This window comes from Lytechinus variegatus, chromosome 7 (assembly GCF_018143015.1).
Source record: "Lytechinus variegatus isolate NC3 chromosome 7, Lvar_3.0, whole genome shotgun sequence".
NCBI classification, from domain to species: Eukaryota; Metazoa; Echinodermata; class Echinoidea; order Temnopleuroida; family Toxopneustidae; genus Lytechinus; species Lytechinus variegatus.
The window spans coordinates 34571115-34591754 of NC_054746.1; positions in this window are offsets into that span (position 1 = coordinate 34571115).

Here is a 20640-nt window from a genome sequence, read left to right on the forward strand (position 1 = left end):
AGACAATTATGAATGATTTGAGAGCCAAATGAGTTGAAATATGATATATCTACCGGTAGTGATTTATGTAACAATTGGCCGTCCATACTTAAACCACAACTTTAAACCTGAGTTTAAGTTAAACCCGACTTCAGAATACAGGCCATAGTATGTAAAAGCGAATAAGAGATGTAGCAGTTGTGCATCCTGTGTGATCACATTACATGGAAACATTGACTTAAAGAGAAATTCCAGTAGTTGCAGTAAACACTGATTTCATGAGAAAGTCTGTAAAACAAGGCTTAATTGTCAGTATATCATCGAGGATCTAGATCTGGTACAGTTACATTAACTGAACTTTGTGAAATCTGGAAATCTATGCTGAAAATTTTTCACACCGAAGATCCCCAACACAGATAAGCGCACGTGGGACAATGTATAATTATTGCTTAGAGCGTCAGGCCCGACGCTTCACCCGAATCCTGAGCTTATTTGCTGATTTCTCAGCAATTACACAATTTCTTCCAGAATCCTTTGGCACATGCATTTATTTATACAAACAGACACTTGTGGTCATTTCATTGGATTCTGTACGAACTCATTTTTATATCGGTACCAAAACTAGCATTTACCTTTAATTGCATCTTTTAGTGAGTTTTAAATTGGCTTGCTGCATGTATGTCAATCAGCTTTACAAGATGAGAAAGGAATCAACTCTGAATCTACCCCCCTCCCCCCAAAAAAATGATCATGAACTTATACCAAGCCAAAAACAGATGATATGAAGTTGTTTGAATCAGTTGAAATTCTAACTGCAAGGATGCAATATCCTCATCTCCTTTCACTTCCTTTTTTGGCCACAATGACCTTTGCATCAGAGAGAAATATCTGATATTAGTGTTGCTAGCTCTAATTTGCCTTCCGCATCTCCTCCTCGATGTTTGATTTTTGAATTGGTTATATATGAATTCTGGAACATGTCATTAGAGAAGTCTGTATTTTTGTTGTTGACCTAAATCTGATGTTTCATAAGCAGAATTTATAGCTGTAGACATTATTATGATCATGATGGGGATGAGAAATGTGACATTTAGGCGAATGGTGACAATATCTCTTATAAATGATAAGTAGAAGTTCATGGTTCCCTGTGGCAAATTAATTTTCCGCTTATACTGGTATCCAGATTAGTTGATGCCTGAATTTTAGTTTTTATTAAATGGATGACACTTTTCCTTTCAAAAATATTTTAAAGGAATTGTCACATCTGAGAAAAGAATGTTCATAGTTGCCTTTATTTTCATCAGTTGACACCACTATCATCTTTTATCACCATTATGTTCATTATCATCATTGTCGCTGTCATCATCGTCATCATCATTATCAATACTACCACCATTACCATTATCACTATTTATCACCACCATTGCCACCACTAGATCATTATCATCTTGATCTTTGTCACCATCATCACCACCATCAACAATATAGTCACCCATACTATTGTTATCGTTGTCATTCATATCATCACTTTTATCACCATAATTACCTTCACCATCTTCTTCGTCATAATCTATGTCATCATCTTCATCATCATCATCTTCATCATTGTCATCATCTTCATGACTATAAGCAATATTATCGCCATCATAATTGTGATTTAGGATCATCGCCAACATACTTATACCGCCACTCTAATCATCAGTGGCTGCAACTGCTGTGACTGTTTCCATTGCAACAGACACAACCACTTGTGTTGTAGTAATAATAGGGTAGTAGAGTGTTAGTAGGAGTTGAAATGGTAGCAAGGTAGTTGTAAGGATTCTCAGTGCAACTAGAACTTATAACAACAATAAAATCATGTACAAGATCAACTTACCCCAGCATTTGTGCTAATTTTAGGCCTGCAATACATACATGACTATATTTTGAAGTTGCAACTGTCTTCCCCCAGAATTTATCTGGCTGGCCATACATAGATAACTATATTTGCATTTCTCTCTTCCCCCAGAATTGTGCCAATTTCAGGCTGGCCATACATAGATAAATATATTTGTGGTCACAACTGCCTTTTCTTAGAATTTGTGCTAACTTCAGGCCGGGCATTCATAAAATATTATAATTGCAGAACTTTTTATGTGTCCTCCCCTAGAATTTGTGCTATTTCCAGACCAGCCATACATAGATTACATGTACTATATATGCAGTGTCTTTACTTTGTTTTCTAGAATTAGCTGCTTCTGGAACTGAAGAGTTGATCAGGCATAGATCAGTTATTTCCACGGTGCAATCACATTTAATCATATGAAAGGTTTGTTGTCCAGGGGGGGGGGGACCTCAAAGGTCTGTATTGACTTCACTTCAGAGAAAAGCAAATTGAGATTGAAACTGTAGTTAGAGTACACTTTATGTTTTTAACACACTTCAAATTCATATTGATGCTCTTTCTTGGTAGTGAGCTGTTAACAAATTAAAGTGCTGATTAAGTGTTTTAAGGTGTTTTTTTTTTGGAATTGTTCAGTGGAATGCTACTCTACGAGTGTAATATACCAATAGCAGCTTTATGTACTGCTTTTTACAGTCATTGAAAAAAATTAGCAAACTTATTTGGAAACTAGGCCCATTATAACATTCTGACCAGGTATAAAAAAATATCAGAGCCATTGGCTTGGCCACATTATCTTAAGACATAAGGATAATCTACCCCCCCCCCAAAAAAAAACACTGTCCTGATACCATGTCAAAGGTAAATATATGTACATGTATATCTGTTTTGTTTTTTGTCAGGAGTTCATGTACCCAATGATATTTACAATACACTCCACATAGCAGACATGATTTTTATGACTGTACAGCTGTTGGAGTCAAGTTGGTTGTATTTTTCAGCTTGAAAATACTGATCAATCAACTGACACAAAATAAAGATTCATACTTATGATATATAATGTATACCTATTCTTTTTTTTGGGGGGGGCAAAATTAAGTGACTAAGAGGACAAGTCCACCCCAACAAAAACTTGATTTGAATAAAAAGAGAAAAATTCAGCGAGCATAACACTGAAAATTTCATCAAAATCGGATGTAAAATAAGAAAGATATGGCATTTTAAAGTTTCGCTTCATTTACATCTCGGTCGGTATGCAAATGAGGAACTGATGACATCACTCACTATTTCTTTTGAATTTTATTATATGAAATATGATATATTTTTATTTTCTCGTCATTGTCATGTGAAATGAAGTTTCATTCCTCCCTGAACACGTGGAATTCCATTATTTCAACATTTTGTGCTTCAGGCAAGGAGGTCCTAATCGTCAAATTCATAAAAATTGAAATATTGTATAATTCAAACAATAAAAAACAAGAAATAGTGAGTGAGTGACATCATTGACTCTCTCATTTAGATGTTACTGGCTCGTTCATATAACTATTTTGTTAAAAATAAGCGAAACTTTGAAATGTCATAACTTTCTTATTTTACATCCGATTTTGATGAAATTTCAGCATTGTGCTTGTCTGATTTTTCTCTATTGATTCAAATCAACATTTTTCTGATGTGGACTTGACCTTCAAGTGAAACAAGGTAGCTAGCTAGCATTTGAACTTGTTGGCAAAAAAAAAAAATCTGTTGAAATCCCTTCTGTGGCCAAACCTCAGTGTTCTCTTGAGGTTAATTGATGACAGAGATCTCCCAGGGTGCATGGAGTTTTTTACTATTAGTCCCCAATTTGATGACTTTGCCACAAAATTAACAGTGACTTAATAGTTGTCCGGGGGGGGGGGGGGGGGGTCAAATGTATTGCTGTACACACGCGTGGCCAAATTATTTCCAAACACCCCCTAAACAAGTTTTTCTCTGTGTGCAAAATAACCCCCTAAACAATTTTTTTACTGGCTTTATTTACACATTTTGTCGACAGAATATGACCCCGGGGAAAAAGCTTGGAGAAAAAAACCTACCCTTAACACGTTTGGCTAGTCTTAAAAAAAAGCTTTGGAAAAAACATACCCTCAATACATTTGACCCTGCGATTGACCATTGACCAGTCTTTCAGAACTACTCCTTTTTTAAATTGGTGTTTTTGATACCCTTAACGAGTGCACGCATGGCCCCCATCCAAAACTGAAAAAACACCCCTTTCAACATGATTTTTTGGTGACGCATGTGTACAGCAATATATTTGACTGCCCCCCCTCCATAAATGTACATGTGAAGAAGTACTTCCTGATTTGAATTGTATTGATTGACCCCTGGATATAAGCCCTCTGTTGTCCTGTAACTGTTAAGATAATGATACTTTTCATTCTTACCACTCCCACTCACCTTTAATCTCCTTGATCAATAGACACTCAAACACTAGAATATATAGGCCTCGCTCACAAAAGAGAAGTTTACCCCTTACATCGGGTCGTTTTCTCTGATGTCAGCTTTCCCCATTTTGTTACTTACAAGTCAGTGTCATGGGCTTTTGAATTGGTGTTTCGAACTTTTATCCCTCAGTATTCCGTATTTGGGGAAAATCATCCCTCCTTCCTAGCCAACTTGATAGCCTGGAATAAAAAGTAACCCGCCCTTTCACACAGTATAAAAAATCGTAATCTGAATGAGGATAATTATGAATCTTTAGCACATGTGAAATAAAACTAGAACATGATTAGAATCATGAATGCTAATCACAATCATGATTACAATAGCATTCATTATGATGATGACTCAAGATTCACGTGTGAAAAGGCCCTTAGTAATGAGTCGTCCAGGATCTTGAGAACTTTCTTCTGTCTCCCTTGTCAATACTTGATATAGGATTACACCCCTATTTATGTGGTAATCCTTTTATCCTGATGCATAGGTAATGCTGAGCTCTGTATTTATTTCTTTACAAGTAGGAAGTTTTTTAAAGGATGTCCACCCGAGTTGGATTTCTCATACCCCTTTCATAGTGAGAGCCGAAGTAGAGTTAGTGCGGAGTCCGGGAGGAGTTATTCCACTTTGGACGGCAATACGAAAATTCTGAGATTAGTTCGATCTGGATTCAAAGCGGAGTACTCAACCCACTTCGAGAAGAGGGTTACAAACGGAGTTACTCCGCACCCGAAATGCAGTATGCGCTTATCGCTTTGATCTCCGTAGTTGTAAGTCTAACGAATCGTCAATGTCCCACATTTTTAACCATGTTCTTGCGGCCAGTTCAATCATCATCACAATCGTCAGAAGTAAGAACTGACTCAAAAGTAACATTGTGATATGGAAGCGAACAGATTACGATATCATATAGCCAACGATTATCTAGCCAGTATAATAGAGTATCTAGTACCGGACGCTCGCGCTGCACACATCGCTATCTAGCGCAGCTGCATTTGCAAAACAATTTCGGCGCGAATCGCTCGTTGGGGAATTCGGCCACACGTATGGCGCGAACTCGCTTGGAAACCATGGCAACGACTGCAGATACACCGCCGCGGTGCTTGCCAATATGAAAGGGGGTTTAAAGTTGGTCCGCAGTACAAGCGGATCAACTCAACTTGGAGTTACTCCGGAGTAACTCCACTTCGCCTTCACTATGAAAGGGGTATTAAAGGAAGATAAACACTGGCCAGTGTAGTAAGAATGAATGAAATTAGATCCTAAACATTAACTCTTTAAATGCCAAATTCAAATATTTGGACTGCTTTAATAGTACATATCACATACATAAAGATATCTATTGAATAATCAAATATAAGCTATTAAGACTAGTATTATTTTTTTAGGTTCTTCTAACCAGTTCTGTTGGTACACCCCACTCTAATTAGGCCTATATGGTAAGTTTGAACCCGCGTAGTCTAATTTCACTTTATATACAAACGAACCCCTATAAAACCTGAAAACTTACTAACTTTTGTTTGACCCCCCCATGAAAAAACAACACTTAATGTGGCTAAAGTCCCTGGTAACAACTCTCGTCATAAATAAGACCAAGTTTCAGTGAGAAAAAAAATCAATTGTAGGCCGAAAGGAACCTTTAGCCGATATGATGGAAGCCCATCTGAGAATTAGACCAAGACAACAGCACATAGAGCAAAAGGTTGAGCTACAGGTGGGGAGACAACAAGAGAAAATAAAAGCATGGAGCTACTTGTAGCTCCATGATGAGAGTATGCTCTCCATAGAGAGCATGTGAAATAGAGCAGGTTAGAGATTAGGAGAGAGAGTGAAAGAAATGAATTTATAGAGATCAAACAAATGGGAAAGAAATCAATATCCCTTTGAAGAGTAAACATTGGACCTTGTGTATAAGGTGAAGTATGGATTGCACCCCAAACTCTAGGGTTTGACGTCAGCGTAGACCCCAGGGGGGCAACTCGGTGACCCTTGGTTGCTAACTATATCACAATCCTTTGCTTTATTGCAAGTCGACTTGCAATTTGTCTGTGCTTCTTTAATCTCTTTCTGCTACTGCTGGATTAAGCGCTCATGCTGCTTCGTTTTCCAAAACATTCAGGAGAAGAGATACATGTAGCTTGGAGATGAGCCAGAAGGACATTGTGCCAGATTAAGCATATTATCTTCATGTTCTTGTGTATTAGCTATGGTGAACCCCTAGTGTTCTATTCATAACTTCCAAGACATTAATAAGGAGTCACACTGCTCTCTGATATTATCTGTGTCAATATAAAACCTGGTAGACTGTGAACTATCACTCTATGGACAAGGAATAACAGCTTGATAATAGCACACACTCTTTACGATTTGTGTATAATTCGTGTGTGTCCTCTGTGCATTACAGTACTGGGCATATGGACAAATATATCGCGTGCATTGTGGTCTCGGGGATAAATAACTCTGTTAATATCTGGCCGTGTTGGTAATTACTATGTTTGGTATCAATGCTAGGCAAATCACTGGCTGGCTTATTATGAAGGAGAGATCGGTACGAAAAGGACTGGAAGTTTAGTTTTTCCGATATAGCCTAGGTATGATGTTTTGCTTTTTTACTCATCTAGATGTGGACCGGAGAAATGATTTCATAATCTGCATCAATTTTCAGCTGCATGCCTAACGACTTGCATGCTCGTCGTATTGTTAACACCCCTCATAGTTAGTAGCAAGGTGATGTGATAAGTGCGATATGAACAGTGATCATCGTTATCAAGGTAGACTATGATCGATGAGATAGGCATCTGATTAGCAGCTGCAAACCTGCTGTCCATTTAAACTTTCCACCTGCCTTTTTAAGATGCATGCCTTTATTTTCTTGCCTTGTACTCTTGAGTTGAAATTTTATCAATATCTTTCTCTAAGACGAGACTTGTGCATCCGGATGCAACACCTCACCTTGACTTGCATCTTTTGTATCTGCTTTATGAATCAAATAGTGAAGAAATCATAAAAATCTAAGCTATTGATAACACATCAGCTTAAATGTGTTATAGTGTCAAGCTCTTGAAATTATCTTGTTGGTGTGATAGTGTTAAAAGTCTCCTCTTTTTGTGGTGAGGTTTCCATGACAACGATTCTTGAGGGAGGGACAGCTGCCATTTTGAGAGCCCTGGGATTGTAGATGCGGTTAAGCTGAAGAGGATCCAGAACCGAGAAGTATATATACAAGGACAACACCTCTTGTAAATGTGGATATACCCAGGCATGCTTATGACGCAAGCAACCAGATCAGATAACACTGAGCTGCTGTGAGGTCACAACGACTGGAGCCCTCATCTGTTTATCGTCATTGGTAGCATAGGCCTGATCTACCTTGCCAGCGATTCCCTTTTGCTGGTACTGACTTCACGTTGAACAGCTATCAGGTTACAGTTGAACATCTCTTGAGACTTGCATGTTTGCGAGAGTTAATACTGTCCTTTGCATGTCAGGGACTGTCTGGTGGTCTTCTTTTTTGCTACAAACATTCAGTTTCACTACTGTGGGGAGGAAAAGGCAACCAAGAATACTTGTTAGGAACTGCTGACTTAGACTCTATTGGATACTTCTCGGTATCCTCAGACGTGCCGTTAGCTTCTTTGAGATTTTTCCTTGAACTATCATGAAGGATAACACTAGCAACGGATCTCTCACCATGATGGAAGTGTCCAATAATTCAGATGGGTTGCTAACAGAATCAGACAGTGATGATTCGTTATTGGACGAATGTTCAAGGATCTGTATGTGTGACAAATGTGTTCCTAAACTACCAACGAGAGGACCGGTAAGCATGAAGACCCCCACTCTATTAACAATAAGTTTTGTTTGTTTGTTATGGGTTTTTTGTGCTTGAATTGCTTATAAGGGATGCAACTGACAAACCAAGAACCAAAAATATTAGAATGGCATCTTTAGATGTTGCCTTCTGTAATCTGTTGATCTATGCATAAAGCCTTTATTCACAAGTCATTGTTGTTATCCCAGTTTTTTTTTTTTTTAAATCAAATTTTTTCTATAAAAAAAAATCAAAGGGGTGTCCCTTTGATAATTATATCAATATCATTTAGTACTATTGTGGTAGATCTGTGACTATGATTACTGCACCATCAGTCCATTTATTTCAGTCACCTAGTGAAGTAGAACAGTCATACCAAACTAACAGAGGGGAAGGAAACGTAATTCGAATTGAGGTGGTAGGTATTTAAAAAAAAATCTCCCACTAGCTAATTACTCAAGTGAGATAAAAAAATACAGCAGCTTAGGATTGAAGATATATTCATTGTAGAAATATTTACCAGCTATCAGGTTACAGTTGAACAATGTATGCCTATTTTAAAGATAGAAAGAACCAACTTACTCTGGCAGAAAACAAGCTTGCATAAGCTATCTTCATTCTGATTTAAACTATGTAATTATCAAGTCTGACTGATTTATAGATGGTGTAAGCTCAATATTGAAATCATACCGATTGATAAAAAACAATGTTTGTTTTTTACTCTGAATTTTTTAATCAAAATATTGAGCCTGATATATATTTTTTTACAATTGAAACTACATGTAACTGGTGTTTCGTTTTTTAAATATCTTTCCAAGCTTACTTAATTTCATTGTACACTCTATATTCCAAGGATTTATAATAAATCCAAATCGGCTGTGGATAGTGACCTGCCGAATGTTGGATTTATTCTAAATCTAGGATTAACTTTCAAATCTCAAAAGATTGATTAAATTCAAATGTTTTAGATTTATATTTAAATCTACAAGGGTTAAACCGAAATCTAATACTTGGCTGGTCACTATTCACAGCCGATCTTGATTTATTTTAAATCCTTGGAATTTACCAACAGAGTGCATATTCAACTGCCTTATTCCTGAGTAATTCTAACTTATCTGGGCTGAATTGCCCATTAAAAAACTTTTTTTTTAATTTTTTGTTAATTCCTGCCATTGCCACAATTCATAAAATCTAAATTCTGGAAAGAAAAAATAATATTGTGGAAAGTCCCTTTTGGAACCCTGTATTCCCTTTTCATTCACTCCAGCACTTATTTGCTTTCAACGTAACAATTGGCCATGTGTATAAAATGTTGAATTGATTTTTGATTGGCTGTAGTTTATAATCTGTGATCTCCATCATTGATATTAATTCAGTGAGTTCGCTGTATGCTTGCTCTGAAATTGTCTTCATGAATGTGAAGTTAAAAGAGGAAGTTTCTATAGCCATTTTTAGCCAGGACTGGTTCAGGGGCTTGTTTATGCTTCCACTTTTCAGGCCAGAATCAGTGTTTTCATACATGATATATTTACTTGCCGTCCATGTACATGTATTATACTACACAGTACGCTCTAAATTCCAAGGATTTAAAATAAATCCAGATCAGCTGTGAAAAGTGACCGGCTAAATATTAGATTAAGATTAGGATTCAAAAATAAAGCTAAAAGATATAAATTTAAATCATTTGAGATTTAAAAGCTAATCCTAAAGATTTGAAGTAAATCAAAAATTTGGCTGGTCAGTGGTCACCATTCACAGCCGATCAGGATTTATCTTAAATCCCTGGAATTTAGAGTGTAGCGCAAATTTACTTTTGAAGTGATTTTCAATACATTATTTTGTACATATTTTTTTGTACATAACCATCTTTTAATCAGTTTTGGGTACATTGCACCATATGGTGCATGTAAATTTGTCATATTATGTAGCCTATATTTGAATGGAGAGAAAGAACTACCTGTAACTTATACCTTTATCATACTACATGTGCTCATTTTCACAATATCTGTTCATATACACCTCGGTACACTGCAATATAACAAAACATTGTATAGTATTTTGACGGAGGTGCACAAATAGTGGTCAGCCTAAAACGTTATATCTGCACCTGTAGACAATATACTACATCTATCCAAAGCAGACCATTATTCCTCTCTGTCAGAAAGGAAATTGTTCTGTATCGAAAGAATGATCATTCACGTAAAGTTAGTGGATATAACATTTTATTCATGCTATGAAAAATATTTTTGGCAAAAAATTAGGCAAAATGCAGAGACTCCATCTTCCGCCGAAAGCCCATGTTCTCTCGCTTGAGATTTAATGTCTCCTGCCCAGGTCCTGTGTCTCCCGCTTATGATGTGTTTTCTCCTGCTTAGAATTATCTTTCTACCGCCCAAACACCTTTTAAAATAACTGGAATCAAAATTTCATATCCAAGCCGATATTCAAGTTAAACTTAATAGAGCATCAACGCTCCACGCGATCTCATAGATTTAGCGAGTGCGAGCTAGCATCATTCCTCCTATGGCCTGCGTGTATGATTTGATACCATCTTAAGGCGTACAAAAAAAATCATAACCAAGAAAAAAAAAAGGAAAGAGAGGGGTGAAATACATCTTTTTTTTAATATGATGTCAAAACTATCACAAAATTGGATTTTTGTAATAAAAATGTCTAAATTTGTGCTTGCTCGCTTTGCTTGCAACTTTTTATCAATTTTACGCGATACACCATATCTGTAGTCTCCTCAAACTTTTTGGATCATTACGCTATTGGTGCCTTCATATATTGAAAAATTAGCCTGAGAGAGCGTCTAAAACCCTAGACCTTCCTGGGCCCTTTTAGCGGGCCCTGGACCCCTGCCACAAGGGACTTTGCGCTCGTGATGTGCACGAATCCAGGTGGGAGAATCTCCAGATCAGAAGGTGCTGGGATTGGAGTCTATGAAAATATGAGTTTGTATATTGTGGTAATATTGCACTATTTTTTCCATCTAGGGTTCTACTTGTATTAGCAAAATAAACTTTGTGTAAAAAAGGAGGATGCATAAATTCCAGTAAATTCACAGACTCTCATTTGTGTACACTAAGGATTTTAGTTTGTATGAATTTAGGTTCTGGAATTAGTGAAATTACAAATGAGAGCAATTCTAAATTTTAATTATTACATATGAATATTTGAATGTATATCAGAGCAAAACTAATGAAAATCATATAGGTTGAAAATAGAACTTGTTTAAGCAATCCAGTGGAGGTGGATTCATTGAACATTATTGTTTTAAATTGATGATGCAAAAATTGCACTATTATACAATGAAAGCTGTTGCAATCCCTAAATACCCTGGGGCCGATTGCACGAAAGGGTCTTTCCAAGGACCGTCTTTCGTGTCGCCCATCTTTTATGATACGCTATAAGCGGGGTGTTTCTGAAATTTATGATAAAGAAATAAGATTCGTTAGCTTGCTTTTAAATCAAATTTTATACAATTTCATTATGTATCATATCATTTTATAAATAAACATTTTGTTTATTTTAACAGACGAATAAAATATGTTTTCAGATGATTTATTTAAAATTTGTTTCACATAGCGCATCATAAAAAATGGGCGACACGAAAGACGGTCCTTGCAAAGATCCTTTCGTGCAATCGGCCCCTGGTTGGAATGTTTGAGCATAGGAGGAAAATTTAGCAAGCATAATGGTATGTTCCAGCTAACTCCTATTCTTTGTTATTAAAAGAAGGATGTATTTTGATAAGATCTCATTCTAAACATGCTTTAATTTCACTTGAATATCTGACAATGGTCAGTTGAAAAGTGGTCAATGAGAAGGTTGTTTCCTCATTGAACTTTCCTATCAGTTCTTTACGAGGTCGGAATCTAAATCAGATAGTTTGGTTTTGAATTAACATCAGATATTCAATTGAATGTTTTTGTTCATTTACTGTGTATTATAGAGAAAAGGAAGAAAGGAAACCTTAGATTAATAGGTATGATACCTAGTTGCCAACTGAATTATTGAATTGCAGCATAGGCTTGATAGAGGGACACCCTATATTAGTTAGGGTAAACTTTCAAAACTTTTATTCCAGGGTAAATTGTGTAGTGGGGTCTGTGAATAGTCTACCATACACACACACATACCCAGCCATTTCGGTCATGCATTATTACACACGTTGTTTATTGAAGTTTATGAGCTGCAGTCATAACAATAGAGTAAGTTGAATTGTGTCTGCCTTTTCAACCAAAATGATATCCACATCCATAGTATACTCACAACTCCAACCTCTTAAAACACAGTAGGTCCTAGTACCATTGTGTGGAAAGGAGTCGATTTGCACGTGTAAGTATGTGTTTTCTTTGCTAACTTGTATTGCGTGTTACCTCCTTTTGTTAACGTCACACTGGATGTTTTGTGACATCATCATACTTGCAAGCCTTGGGTTTGTGTATGTTTTTCCTTGGATGATAGAATGAGTTGGCATTGTTGTATTTTTTCTCCCCGATGCACACTTCCTGAATTGAGTTTTGATGGCCTGTTTCCTTCTGTGGTATTATGCTATCAATTATTCCCATTTGGGTTTTACTGCTCATAGGCCTACATCATGTAAGCCTGAAAATAAATGTTTTACCTAACCCAGAGAATCTGTTTTAGGGGCTGCAGAATAGTTGTGAATGTGTGTGTGTTTGGGGGTGGGGGTGGTCATGCAAATACTGAGTAAACCTAATCGAATGGTAATTTTCATGCTTTTGTGCAGTATGTATGTTCATTTAAAACAAGTGAGGGTGGTCAGGACAGAAGCCCCTCCACCCCCTCCATTCCACAGCCCCTCCCCCTTCCACAGTCCTTTTATTGTATATAGAGAGAGAGAACCAGCATTGATCGAATAATGCCCTTTAGCCACTCTATCTCCTTTCATCCTTTTAAGGGAATCCTGTGACCATGGACTGGTCCATGCTCTGACTGCATACTGTTCATGTATTAGGTCACAGATATCATTTTCAGACCATCATGTTTTTATTTCATTCATTACACTGTTTTTAAACTTTGTTATTGTTGTTGTGCTCTTTGTTATGGATAAAGTAATTAGCATAAGTCTGCTAAATGATCTTTTTGGTTGCTTCCTCGCAAGGTATATTGTTATGAAATATGTTTGTACTTCATACATTCATAGTTTTAAAGCATTGCCTGAGATTACTGTAAAGTTATGGTATATCTACATGTACATCAATGTGCATCAAGGAACAAAAATATCTTGTGTAAATGACCTGTGGTATAGCACATTTTTATGTAAAGTTTAGAAAAAAACTGAAGGCAGGATGAGAAATTTTTCATTCTCACCGTGTATGATTAGTCGTTCAGTAAACATTTCAGGGCCTGTCTTGAACGTCTTGAAAACCTTTCTTAATATTTATTTTGAATGCTTTACTTTGCCATTGCTGACTTGGTTATCAATTTGAGTTACTTGATATCTAGAAATTCCCCCTGGTCTGAATGTACTCTGTCTCATACTTCCCTAACCAATTAGATGATTAGGGTATCTGGAAGTATACATGGCTATGTTTTTTCTGAATTACCTTGGCTTGGCAAGGATAGTTTTCCAATCAATATAGATGTCGTCATGTCAAAGTTTCTGCTATTTTTGTAAATTTTCTTTATTCTAGACTTTTGTTATGGATGTACGAGGTGCATGTCATGATCTTCGTGTTTGTGTTTTGTAATTTCAGAGGAATTAGACATGATTAATCAGGAAATGTAACAATTTTTTTTTTATATTGTTTGCCGTGACATATACTGTCGTCTAGCGATACCGTCTGCCTCCTAAGGACTTTCGTTAGACAGCATTCAATTTTATTGAACATGTCCAAAGTTTAAGCATATGTCCTTAAGTCATCTTAAGGACTGTTTTTAAAAAGTCAAATAAACATTCTTACATGTACCCATTTCTATGAGAGTATCATAAAATCTCAGTATGTTTCCACTCTTGACTTGTGCATTATTATTCAGGTATTTTCATGCTGTTGTTTGAAATTCATGCAAATTACAGTAATCCTACTTCGGCAAGAAAAAAAAGATTTTTTTTTACATCAAAGAATCTCTGTAGATTTTGAGTGAGATGTAAAGAATTAAGATGCCATAATTCTTTCTCCACCTTTTTTTGGTTGGCAAATAATTCAACCCTAGCAAACTGTACCATATTATCATTATTATGCTATGCTAAATACAGTGTTGGTATCAAATACTTTGTTTCTTGGCGCATTATGCATTATCTTTTTCTTCGTTGAGATATCTAGTTTGAAGTTTGGACTATAGTTGTGTAGCTATAACTTTCTTGACGAGCAGATTGCTTATTTATTTTTTTAAAGTTGGGAATATCTTGCTTGTGTTTGCCCCCCCCCCTGCCAGGTCGATTTTGGTTCATACACTAATTGCAAAAAGCATGAAATTCTTAATTTGATCAATTCTAATAGTGTTCATAGTTTGTAGATCTCAATTTTCCTCTGTCCTTGGCAAATGCGTGGAATCGATAACCTTGTATCAATGCTGTACTTGGGTATCCAATATCGACAGGTTTGCCTAGAAAAATAAATATTTATCTACCTCTCAAGAAATATGTATTTCCTCCCTCTTGGAGTCTTGATCATATTTTTTCATTGTCGTGGATTCCACAAGCTCCTGTTGAAAATGAAATCCCTTGAGCAAATAGAAAATTCCCTCTTGTGATTTATTTCTGATGGAAGTTTTTTGTTGTTGAAATAATGAAGAATTTACAGAGGATGACAGTTTTTCTGTAAATATTTGCTGCTTGAGATTTCTCACACGCAAAAAAATTCATAAAATAACCCTCTTGTTTCTGACAAGATTTGTTGTATTTTGTTTTTATTGCCTTTTTAAAATTGAAGATTATGATATAAAACATGGAAAGTAATTCAAAACCTGGTAGATAAATAGTTTACCGTTAGAGGTGAGAAAATATTTCAATGCCATCATACCCATGGTTGCTCTTCCTTTCTCTAAAAAATGTATTGAATAGTTGAAATTCTTACTTTCTATGATGAAATAGACCTGAAATTCAATGAATTTTATACATGCATGAGCAGGATTTTCACACTAAATAAATAAACAGATTAGATTATATTATCTGGTTCTATGAAATTTATGTGGGCCTACTGATCATTTATCAGTGAGATATTTAAAAAAACTAATGATTTTATTTCTACCGCCCAATTTCTTTCCATTTTGTTTTCACACAAATCAACAATTCTGATCGTAAACATGTACTTTGTAATGTGAAAGAAATTGAGTATATTTTTGTTGTTGTTGTTTTTATTCTACAATATACTAGTATTTTCAATACTGTTGCCTGATTTATGTTTACTCATACACTGACAAAGCAACACTCTCAGTTCATTTCCTCTCTATAATGATAATACTTTGATTTAAATACTATTCACATTTGTATCATAGCACTTTACCAAAGGTTACATTGAATCAATAATAGATAAATATTGACATAATTATAGACTATACAAAAAATAAATCATGCATTAAAGAGATAGGAATTAAGGTGCTTATTGAAAGTAGGGGTGCTGGTAATTTCATAGACATAACAAATGAATTCTCTCAGTTATAGCCATATTTTAAACTGAAATACAGCATACACTAACGCAAGCTTTTAACACTGACTTGAAATCATCCTTTATGCTCGTCTGCCCCTTTAAACACCTCTATGCATTTACCTAAATGATTGCCAGCGTGACATCAGTTAAAAAACTAATACTCTCCAAAACCGATTTAAAAATTTCGTCTTACTGAATAAGGAACAGTATAAATAGCATGATAATGCATAATGCACAGAACAAAACTGCAATAATTTGAGGTTGTTTACCTTCACGTATAACAGGAAATGCAACCTCACAGATCTTATGATTTGAACAGATTAAGAAAAATCAGACAAATAAACACTGAAAATCTGATCAAAATCGGACAAGGAATTAAAACAGTTATGACATTTTTAAGATTCGCATTCTTCCGGTGAACAGTTCTAGGCACATCTTCATGAATACTCAATGAGCAAACTGGTGATGTCATATCCCCACTTGTTTTTTTGTATTTTATTGTATGAAATTAGGTTTATTCACAATTTTTTCCTTTAAGAAAATTTCCAAAAATGTTGGAATAACAACTGATTATTAGATATTCATTGCTGCAACTTATTACATTAAAAGGAGATATGTCATTCACACATATATGAAAAAATGAAACAATTATGATTTAATGTAATAACATAAGAAAAAGGAAAGTGGGATGTGACATCATCAGCCCATCTAATGAATATTCATGACGTGCATATAACTGTTTTTCACAATATATTGCTAGATTTAAAAATTAAAAAAACTTTGCTATTTGTTATCAGATTTTAAAGATGTTTTCAGCATATTGCTCTGTGAATTTTATGTTGTTTATTTAAATATAGATATTTTCAGCCTGGAGGATCCCTTTAAATTGTGTCTTTGGTTTATAATTTATGCCCTGAAATAGATTAGTTTGAATAAGTTGAGTTAAAATTATTTTCTTTTAAATCGCATAGAGAATTAAGTAATAGTTATTATGTGCTTATATTATTTTTTATAGATTTTTATTTGTGGCACTCTGTTTCAGAGACGTAAATGCCCATACTTGTTTGCAGACATTTTCAGAGCAATGCATGAAATTTTGTTTGGTAGTAAAATGTTAGACAGTAGACACATATTGTACAAAAAAAATATCAGGGGCCTGTCTTATGAAGAATAATGATTTTTATGATGGCATTGATCTTTTTTTTATTGAACTGAAAGTTTCAGTTACTTATTACTGAACTGGGTAAGTGTGAGGACTGTTGAACATCAGTATTTTGACCAATATATGGCACTGTTTTAAATATGAACCAATCTCCTTTTTCGTAAGACGTCTCTCGAAGAGAAAAATGTGTTTTTGAAAATTTCTTTTATTAACAGCAGGGGAGAAGACCATCTTGTTTCATATGTCTCAAAGTCACATTGGTGAATGAGCAAGGACAAGTATGACGTGAATGTCTTGAAAAAAAAATGCATTCAAGATCAAATAACTAAATTGCTGTATTGAATTTATGTAATGTTTCAGAGACTTTGGTGTTTTTGAAGGTCGTGTAACAGGTGATTGTCAGTGGATAGTCAGTGAAGATACATATTGTCTGCCAGAAGAGTCTCCTTGGCTCTTTTATGCTAAGAGGAGCAATGGAGAAATTGTTATTCCCCTTTTTATTGTATGTGAAGAAACAAAGGGTTAGATCCATCAGAAGTGATTAAATCATTGATATAGATTATTTTGCTGAAGACTACATCACCTACATGTACCTGTTCAAGATCGAAATTCACTAGTAATATTTCTCTTGATTATGTACAGAGCTGATATGATCAGAGATTTTCTTTTCCTAAATATCCTTACTTTGAGTTTTTTTTTTTTTCTTTTATTGTGGAGACACAATTTGCATTATTGCAAGAAAGATTGCCTGTAAACCCATTTTTGTGTGTGCATGGCCTGCCCATTAGTGGTGCATTGATCACAATAACTCACTTAGCACCAAACTGAAGTGAGAAAATGATATTCAATAGATCAAATACATTTTCTTGTCTTATCTTAATTTAGAATACATTGCCTATATATTCAGGTGTGTCAATTTCTGTACAAAGTGGTTCTCACCTAAGACAAATTTCACTTGAGAAAGAATTTAAAGTTATATTTTCGAAACACTTTGCTGCTGTCTGGACATTCAGTTATTGTCCATGCATGAAAGTTGTATTGAGATGTATTTATACATATATGTACATGTAACTTGCATTGTTCTTAATGATGGTTTTGCGAAGCTATTTATTTCTTTTTGTTGGCGAAATGTAGTTGGCAAATATTTAATTAATTCCAATAACTTGGAATCATTATAAAATGTGCATGTACTTTTTGCTATTTCAGGCAATCCTATAAGAAATTTTATTTAATTGTCAAGAACTTTTTTTTTCGGAGTATTTATTTGATTAACCTCTAATTTAATAGTTTTTGTGTGTAATACTTAGTGGAAAAAAGGATATGATGCAATATGACCTTTGTAATTTAAATATCATATCAAGGGGATTAGATGTCATAAAACAGAAATACCATGACAAAGTTGGTCCAGGGTCCATAGAATTCATTACACCTAAAGGTTTATTGGCGACGTTGTAATAAATTGAATATAGATTACTTGTAAAATTTTAATGAGATTCTGATGGATCACTAACAACTGAACAAAATTTGTTCATGTTCTTTTCGCCACAAATTAGCCGACCGTGAAAAACTAATTTAATCCTTTTTTTAAATATCATTCTTCTCGTTGATGAACAAAGCCAGATGAAATTAGGTCACTTATTGCGACACAAAAGTTAGAAATTCATCCATTGCTACAGTGTTTTATACTTTTATTACTTCTCATAATTGTTGATCACATTATTCAATCATAGTGACTGCCAGCTTTGTAATTACATTGTCTATTTATTTCAAATTGCTGTAATTTGCTTTCACCAACCATAATGAACAAGGATGTTGACCTTGATCTATCCATCAATGTAGCATGGTGAATATGTGATTAATACATGGCATTATATAAACAATCATTATTATATACAAGCGTTGCAGATGGGTCATTCTGAATAGCTGGTTTCAAACCGCCTCGATCATAAGAATCCCCGTTAAATTACGAGAACTTTTTTAGGCTAAAAATACCCATTGATTATTTCTGCATTCACACATATCCAACATATCCTATAGGGATAAGTTCTTGAAGTTACGAGCATGTGAAGTATGGTCTGATAAGCAGGTAAATAAGGCGCGAGAATCAAAATCACTAGCCCAGCAGCCACCCACCACGCCCAACGACATGCTGGGCTAAAAGTTCTCGTAAATTGCTTTTACATTGCCAAATTACCTGCGACCTTGGAAAAATCCCCGCGAAAGTTCTCGTTATTTCGCCAAGTACCTAATATTTAGCGGTTATTTTCTTTCGGGGAAATTACACATAGTTTTCTTTCACATTACCAAAATACCTGGTATTTTCTGATTGGGGTAAATTTCCCGATCAGAGAATACCTGGAACTGACAAACTTTGAGGCGGTCTGAAACCACCTAATGATTACTTCCAAATCTTATTTTGACTTGGTAATATTCCTTACTTTTTATTGTTTTTTTTCTCTGGTTTCTTTCTTCCATCCATCCTTCCTTCCCTGGTTCTTTCCTTCCTTCTTTGGTTCCTTCCTTCATTCATATTATTGATTAGCGATTGTTATATAAAGCTTTATGATTTCAGAGATTTTAGACAGATACACAAGTTTTACTGTTTCACCTTGACCTCATAAATATTGAAAATGAAGCTCAAATCATTTTTCCAAGGTTATTGAAATAATACATAATATTCTCTTAATAATTCAGCTGATTTGAAATATAAGAAGTTATTTACAACTTATAAATTCAATTACTGAACCTTTTACATTTACCAAGGTCAATTATATGATCTTGGAATGTTGTTATGTTCCAATTTGTTTAATTATTGTTACTGCAATGTGAGATTGATCATGCCGACATATAAATTCCCCTGGAGTGGAACCTTTTTAATGAGTGGTATCTGTATCTGCCTATCCCATTTTGCTTCCTTTCTGAAGAAAGGCCTTCTCGTCAATTTTATCTTTCTTTCTATTTTGTGCTGTTCCCTCTAATGGTTTTTTTTATTAGTTGTTCAATAACGAAATACATTTTTGCCTGCAGAGCAGAGCAAGACTATTAGTGCCTCTTTTCAACGGCGATGGTGTTGTCAACATTGAAATCTTAACCAAGGTTAAGTTTTTGAAATGTCATAACTTAAAAAGTAAATGAACCTAGTTCATGAAACTTGGACATTATGGTATTCAAGTATTACTAAACACCCTGCCTTAGTTTTTGGTCTCATGACAAAGGTCAAAGGTCACTTAGGGTCAACAAACTTTGGCCATGTTGGGGGTATTTGTGGAATTGTCATAACTTACAAATTTTATAAGAGCAACCATGTATCCTGAAAGATCCTGTGAGTGTTTCAGGTAACATGACCACGATCAAAGGTCATTTAAGGTCAATGAACTTTGGCCATGTTAGCAGTATTTGTTGAATTGGCATCATAACTTAAAAAGTTTATGGATCTAGTTCATGAAACATAGGCATTAGGGTAATCAAGTATGAATGATTGTTTTGCACACACATGATCATGGTCATAGGTCTTTTTGGTCAATGGACATTGTATTTTATTATTATGAAAGTTTCCTTTTGTGAATAATTATTCGATTAGCTGTTTTGAAAGTCAGTACTGCTGCTATATCGGATAGCATAATGCAGACGAGACTGCCAGAGGGGCTCCAGTTGTTTTGAAAATTACACTTAAATACACAAATAATATTTATTGCTTACATATGGATAC